Source organism: Aquila chrysaetos, chromosome 2, assembly GCF_900496995.4.
Source record: "Aquila chrysaetos chrysaetos chromosome 2, bAquChr1.4, whole genome shotgun sequence".
Taxonomy (NCBI): Eukaryota; Metazoa; Chordata; class Aves; order Accipitriformes; family Accipitridae; genus Aquila; species Aquila chrysaetos.
Genome location: NC_044005.1, coordinates 72,558,024 through 72,565,522, shown reverse-complemented (window position 1 = coordinate 72,565,522; position 7,499 = coordinate 72,558,024).

The window sequence follows — 7,499 nt, the reverse complement described above, 5'->3', positions numbered from 1 at the left end:
CCTTTGTCACAGCACTGCTCCTCTGAGAGAGGCCCCAGTGAGTCTCTCTGTGACGACATGAGGATGCATCTTGCCTGGACCTGGGAGTGTAATGAATGACAGTGAAAGAGGATGGGTTGCCAGACAGTCTTAGGACATGTCTTTACTAAGATAAAGGTCAAATTTAGGTCAGGCTTTAAAAAAAAAAGCTAAATCATCCCGCAATATCTATTCGTGTTTATCTATGGGCTCCCCTTGAGGACACTTCTGCCTGTAGCCTCTTGAGAACAACGACAGACCTTCAGAAATCCTTAGCGCACTAGCACAGTCAGAATGGCAGACAGGAGATGCGATTCTGTGCAAATACTACTGCAGAAATTGATACTGAGAAAGTGCAAAGGTGTGTCTGATTAGGGTGAAGTGGTCCTGCCTTCCCTCTCCTTGTTGAACTATTCACTGGGTTGTTAGCATGTGGAAATAATTCCAGCAGCAAGCTGAAAACCTACAGGCAGCTTTAAAACTATTAGAAATATGCAGAGACTTTGAGAGCCAAGAAGGACAGTTATGAGTATTTACTTCAATCTCCTGCATAGTATCACCCACAGAAAAAAAAAAATCCCATTACTTTAGCTGCAGCTGTACTTCCCCTCAGTTATCAACATGACCGAGTCCTGCCTGACGCAGTGGAGGTCAGTGAGAATACATGAACAGAGGATGCAGGAGAGAACTACGTGGGGTGCAAAACAGAAGATGGAAGACTGCATTAAAAATGTGTCTTGGATGTTGTTTGGTTCTAGTTTCTCCTGCCAGCTTCAGAGACCCAAAGATAATGTATGCTTAACGTACTCTGGACGGCAACAAGGCATACTTGGCAACCCCGACACTGTATTCACCATGGGATTTGGCAATAAATATAACGTTGTTTTCCTAATAGTAATTATGGCTCTGAGAGGTATAAAATGCCTGTTCAGTGGAATGCCTGTTCATTTCAGTGGAATATTAAGTTTGAAGTCTAAAGTGAAACCTTAAAATTTCCAACATTAGTAGCTATTACACTGTTAATAATTTTAGCAGAAACATCCAGCTATTTCAGGGATGTGAATGGAATTTTACGACGGTATCACCAGGTTTTCTTCAGATCTGACTTCATACCTATAGTTTACTAGAATAAACAAAAAAGATTTGTGTTTTGATGGAATACTATTCTGGAATGTGGTTAAGTAAATGGTTCTTTTAAGGTGTGGTTTTTCCCTCAGATTTATATTCAATTTATAAGTCATGCAGCTCTAGCTGAAAAATTAATCTTCTACTCTCCTGGGCATGTTTGTGATGGCAGTAAATGGTTTATGGTCACCTTCAGTTAACACTGACAATAAAGACAATATTCCTTACTACCCATGGATTAAGGCCAACATCCTCCCCTCCCCCACTTTCTTTTTTTATTAGCTCTTGAAAATGCCATTTCTGTTACTGTACCTTCTCCTACTTTGTCCATAATTCTAGAGGAAGATTTCTTCAGTGTTCTCTTTGGAAGTATCACAGGCACTCAGTTTTATGCTGAATGTCACATTTTCTCTGGTAACATATTGCTGTTAATTCCTCTGATTTCTCAGATTTTTTAAGATGTGTATTTCACTGCCACTGACCCTCTGCTGGTTTGAATAGCGAAATTAGGCACCATGTCCCTCGCCAGTTCATCTTTCCCTGGAATCTCTTTCCCCTCTGTTGGGTCAATCATGCTGATGGTAGCTAAAATCTTATTTTATCTAACATGTCAACATCACTCTATTAACTTTCCTCTGCGGTATGCTGTTTCCATTATAGGAATTTAGAGGCTTGGGGAGGGAATGAATATTCTGCTTTAGCCAGGCAAAGTCGAGTTTTTTTCCAAAGATTCTCAGAGTCTCTGGTCATGCACTTCTTTTCTCCTCACATCAGAATGTCATTTATCCATATCATAGTATGCTGTATTACCATCTACAGTTCACTGATTTTCCAGTAAAGTTGCTGGTGTGCTGAGTGCAATGGGAATGCCAGTTGGAGGAAACCATTTCCTTCAAAGTAGTATGCTCACAAAAATGGTGTGGGCTTTTTTTTTTTCCTTAACAGTACCTGCCTGCAACCTGCCAACACATAGTGTGTATAAAAATATTTGCCATCTGACACATCTCCAGAAGCACCTCTCCTTGTGGAAATTTTCCTTGAGGAAAATGTTCACTTTATATATAATCTCCATGATGCTACACATCAGGTAAGAATTGTAGGCTTTGCTCTTTTAGCAATGACGAGTGAACAATCGACTCTGCTTTTCTACTAAACATATGAATGTCAGAACAACAAGCCTGACCAACTTCATTTTCAACTGCTGTTCGAGGAGGAGACAAAAATGATAAAAGGCAGGAGATGGGTGGTGGCTGGGCTATTAACTCACTTCCATTCTGCACAGTCAGAAGAGCCTCTCTCCTCTGGGTCACATGCTTAGACGTACCCACGTTTATTTTTACTTGCTGCCTGAAGAAAGCATCCTCTTGATTTGACCACAAGCTTGACATAGTTTTAAGTCAGAAATGGGACTTCATTTCTGTACAACTACAAAGCGGTTTTTTTCAAGTCTATTTACCTATATATCTAGTTCATAAATTCATATTATGAAAATCAGGTCACAACTAGACGCCTCGAGTTTCACATCCCTCCTTCCTCTTTTCATCTCTTAAGTTCTTGTGTTGACCACACTGCACTCATTGCTAATATCCTTGTTTCAGGCACCATGCTCCCTTGTACACCTATACCCAATTTAAAATGAATAATTACCTCACCAGCCTGTACTGCGATGATAGTCCACTGGTCTATGCAGAATCCTCCTGAACTAGCGATGCTGTTGTCGTCCTCTTTGTCCTCACTGTGCGCACTCTTAAAAAATGATGCAATTTATTGCAGTTCTTGCATCTTTTCCAAGTCCTCAAAGCCAGGGTCTCTAACAGAGGTCTGTTTCATTCAGTGTTTTAGTCTAACCGGTCAGCATTGTGTCACAGGAACCTCTGAACAGCACAATAACCAACCTCAACTGGTCCACAAAACAAAAGGGCTTCTGTGGCAACAAGCTGCCACAGAAGAGACACTACCATGGAGACCATTCTTGATCCTGTAAGAAAGATCCATTGTATTTCACATCCCTTTGTTCTGAAAGCAGTAGGAATTATCTCACATCCATTCATCATGAGCCAATGAGTTATCCCAAGCTTGGTGTTTGGGGACTGGAAAAGTGTTAAGCTCATAAAAATGGTCTTCCTGGGACAAGAAATGTAGAAAGGAAGTGAATTGTATGATATCACCTGAGCTGGAAGAGTATCCAGATGCAGCTTGAGAATTAAAGGGTGAAAGAAAGGGAGCTACCTGCACTACCCAAGTAATCACTAGTTTTGGAATAAAGCATGTGTGTACGTGTATACGTGAGTGCAGGAAGGACTGAAGAGAAGAAAGGAAGAGATTAAAGCTGACTAGTTGTGGAGTAAGGCTAGGGACTATGCACTGAACTTTTAATTTGGTTATAGGCATTTGTATTCTTTTTGACATCTATGAACCTCATTTTGGTTTTCCTGAGTTGCACCTGCCTGTTTTCTCTTCCCATAAGTCATATGTGAAAGAATGTTCTGTGGGTAGGTGTATCTGCCTGCTGAGGCATAATGCACTACATGGAATACAATTCGGAGATTGCAGACAAGGCACGTTGTTGCTACGATCAAACATTTTTCACATGTGCGCAAGACCCACATGAGAGGAGAGTGAGTTCCTCCAGCATCGTTAGGCCAGATGACATTCCAGGAGCGGCTGCCCAGACAGTACATCCACGCTCAGGCTATGTTGCCCACAGGGAAAGTTGAAGCTCCTATCTCAAATTTCTACCTGAAAAAATCTAGGAGAATCTTATTAGGAAACATTTTGTAGCTCATTTTGTGGACTATCTACCCTAAGGTAAGAATACTACAGTTCTGTGAATTCACTCAAATACAGGGTACAAGTCTGATGGTAAAACTTTCTTTTTTTTCTTTTTTTTCTTTGTAGATACGCAGGAAGAATTTTGATAGAAGTCAGTACCTTCTTGACATTAATGCAGATTTGCTTTATTTTTTTCTCTGACACTTTTTTTTGTTTGGTTGGTTGGGTTTTTTTAAATTTTAGGTATCAGTCTTTCAAGGCTCAGTACCAAGCAAACATCTCTCAGTTGGTATATGATGTCAAACTTATTTCTGGCACATGTAGGAATACCAAAAGGGCTCACTAATCTTCTAATGAGATAAAATTACTTCTGAAGGATAAAATTAGCATGCTGGAACCTTTCCAATCATTATATTTTTACAGCCCTAGCATGTATGTTATACAGTGTATTTCTAAAGAATCAGTACTCTGAAATATATATTCCTCATGTCTTTTGCAAACTATATATTGAGAAAATTTTTAATGTGATAATTATTTTTTTAAAAAAAACCTCTAAATTTTTACAAAGACTTATCCAAAATGTATAATCTTATTATTGCAAGAAATAAAATATTAGTAATGAAACAGGATTCAAGAAAAAATGGTTTTAAATAATTAAAAAAAATATAAGTTATGCTCATAAATGTATTCTAATTTTTCTAAAACAATTTTTTACAGTGTTCATTTATCTTGAGAGGTTTCAATGAGTGTCGTCTGAGAAGAAAGAGGAGTGTGAAAGCAGGAGTCAACTCTATTATTATTAGCCAGTCTTTCAGGTAAAAAAAGAAAGCATTAAATGAAAGACCCAGTCCAGATTCCAAATGCAGGCGCAAGCGGAGTGATGCAGTAGAAGCACACTGATCCCATCACCTAGAGTTCAATAAACAGAAACAAACCTCTGCTAGCCTAATTTTCTGAAAGACAGAAAACAAAATACAGGAGTAAGGGATCAGGTTTTTTGTAGGGATGATAGGTTACCAGTAACAATCTGCTGTGCCCTGCACTATTCAGCATATTCATAAATATTCATAAATGATCTGGAAAGAGGATAAGTGGTCAGGTCACAAAGTCTGATGAGGCTATCAAGTTATTTAGGTTAATAAAGACGAGACAACCTTGAAGATCTGCAGACAAGTTTATGGAAGGGAGTGACTGAGCAATAAGATGTCAGATGGAGTTCAATGTAGATAAATGCAAACTGGTGCACAAGGGGAAAATGTTCTTTACTTCAGGTATGAAAAGGCAGGTTCTGATCTGCTCATTACTTCTTAGGAGAGAGAATCCTGGAGTTATGAAAATGGTTCCATGGGAACACCAGCCTGGTGTTCAACAGCTGCCAAAAAATAAAAAATACTAGGAAGTGTTAAGAAATCAGTAGAGAACTAAACAAAGAATATCTTTTTGCTGCCACAGAAATCCGTATTTTGCTTGCATCTTCTGTATAGGTAAAGAATAATAGAAATATTGGTTGAGAGGGACCTCTGCAGGTAACCCAGTCTAACCTTCCTGTTGAAGCAGGACTATTGCCAACACTAGATCAGGTCAGCTGTGGCTTCATCTAGCTGAGTGTTGGAAACTACGAAGGACAGCGATTCCACAACTCGTCTGGGCAATTTGTTCCAGTGTTGCATGTTCCTTTCGGTGAAGAAATTTTTCCCGATGTCCAGCCTGAACCTCCCAAGCTGCAGTTGTTGCTCAACACAGCTACCCAACGAAAGTAGCTGCCGCTCCTTGTTTTCTACTTGCCTCTGCCAAGAAGCGTTTGGCCACATCATCCTTCGGATGCTGTTCTGGTCCCTGTGTGTCAGCAGTAGGATGGAAAACAGGAGTGTCTTTCATGTAAAGCACAGCCAACTTAGCTAGAATCCTAGGTTTTTGCAGACACATGGCTGACCCGTGGAACTTGTCACCACAGCAGGTTGTAGATGCTACAGATCTATGTAGGTTTAAGGGAAGATGGGCAAGTGCCTGACTGAGAAATCCAGTGAAGGTTACTAAGATCATGGAAACTACATCTGCTTCAGAAAATCTCTGAGTTTGAAATATTGGTAGCAGGGAATTGCTGGAAAGGCATGACCTTGCCCTTTACTAATGCAACACGATATTGGCCCAGCAAAGCCCTTGGTCTTGCCCAGTATGGAAGCTCTTTTGTTCAAGAAATTGCTTGTAAAACTTAACTACCTTATACTCATTTCTGTCTTGCCTTGTTAATTAAACTGGGAATTCTTCAGCTCGTTTTCTCAGGCACATGAATAATTATTATTACACTTTGGTTTTAAGTTGTACACACAAGTAACAACAAAAACAGAACTGCGAACAAAATTTACCTTTTGAAGAAATCAACCTCAGTCTGCAAAATGAAACTGCAGGGTGCAGTTGCTGGCCAAAGCCTTATTTCCAACCTAATTATATTTTGGTTATATTTTAATTGGGCCCACTAAATCTCAGAAGTTGTCTTTTAAAGGAAGGATATGCCTACGATTAAGACAATGGAACAGCACTCTGGAGATCTCAGTCTGATCTCTAGCAATGCCACAAATTTCCTGCCGGTTTTGGCAAATCAGTGGGCCCTCGTCTAGTGTGAGCCGAGTTTTCAGCAGATGAGCTCATTGCAACTACTCAGGTTAAGCCCTTGCAAAAGCGCTTAGTGAATGAGCTCTTCACACCGCGCGTCTATGCAGCAGTGGAAAGCTTTGGGGAGGAACTTGTAGTGCAGGGGCTGATCCATGGAGCGGAGACGACCACCCAAAGCTTGCTGCCTTGGGAGGGGAGACAAAAGGGACACCAAGGGAAGGGGAAGGCAGAAAGAGAGGGGTGAAGTGATAAGAAATGGAGGGAGGTGCTTCTCACCTGGCCTCTGAGGCCCTGAGGGCTGGGGAGGAGAAGGGCACCCTGAGGAGAAGGGCCAGGAGGGTCCCTGAGAAGGGCAGTCTGAGGAGAAGGGCACCCTGAGGAGCGGGGCCAGGAGGGTCCCTGAGGAGAAGGGCACTCTGAGGAGAAGGGCACCCTGAGGAGTGGGGCCAGGAGGGTACTTAAGGAGAAGGACACCCTGAGGAGAAGGGCACCCCTGAGGAGCGGGGCCAGGAGGGTCCCTGAGGAGAAGGGCACCCTGAGGAGAAGGGCACCCTGAGGAGCGGGGCCAGGAGGGTACTTAAGGAGAAGGACACCCTGAGGAGAAGGGCACCCTGAGGAGCGGGGCCAGGAGGGTACTTAAGGAGAAGGACACCCTGAGGAGAAGGGCACCCCTGAGGAGCGGGGCCAGGAGGGTCCCTGAGGAGAAGGGAACCCTGAGGAGAAGGGCACCCCTGAGGAGCGGGGCCAGGAGGGTCCCTGAGGAGAAGGGCACCCTGAGGAGCGGGGCCAGGAGGGTCCCTGAGGAGAAGGGCACCCTGAGGAGAAGGGCACCCTGAGGAGCGGGGCCAGGAGGGTCCCTGAGGGGCGAGGGCAGGGAGGCGCGGGCAGGCCACGGGTCAGTGGAACGCCATGTCCCGCAGCCGCAAGCCCCATCCCGGCCCGAGGAGCCTCCTGCGGAGCCGGCAGCCGCT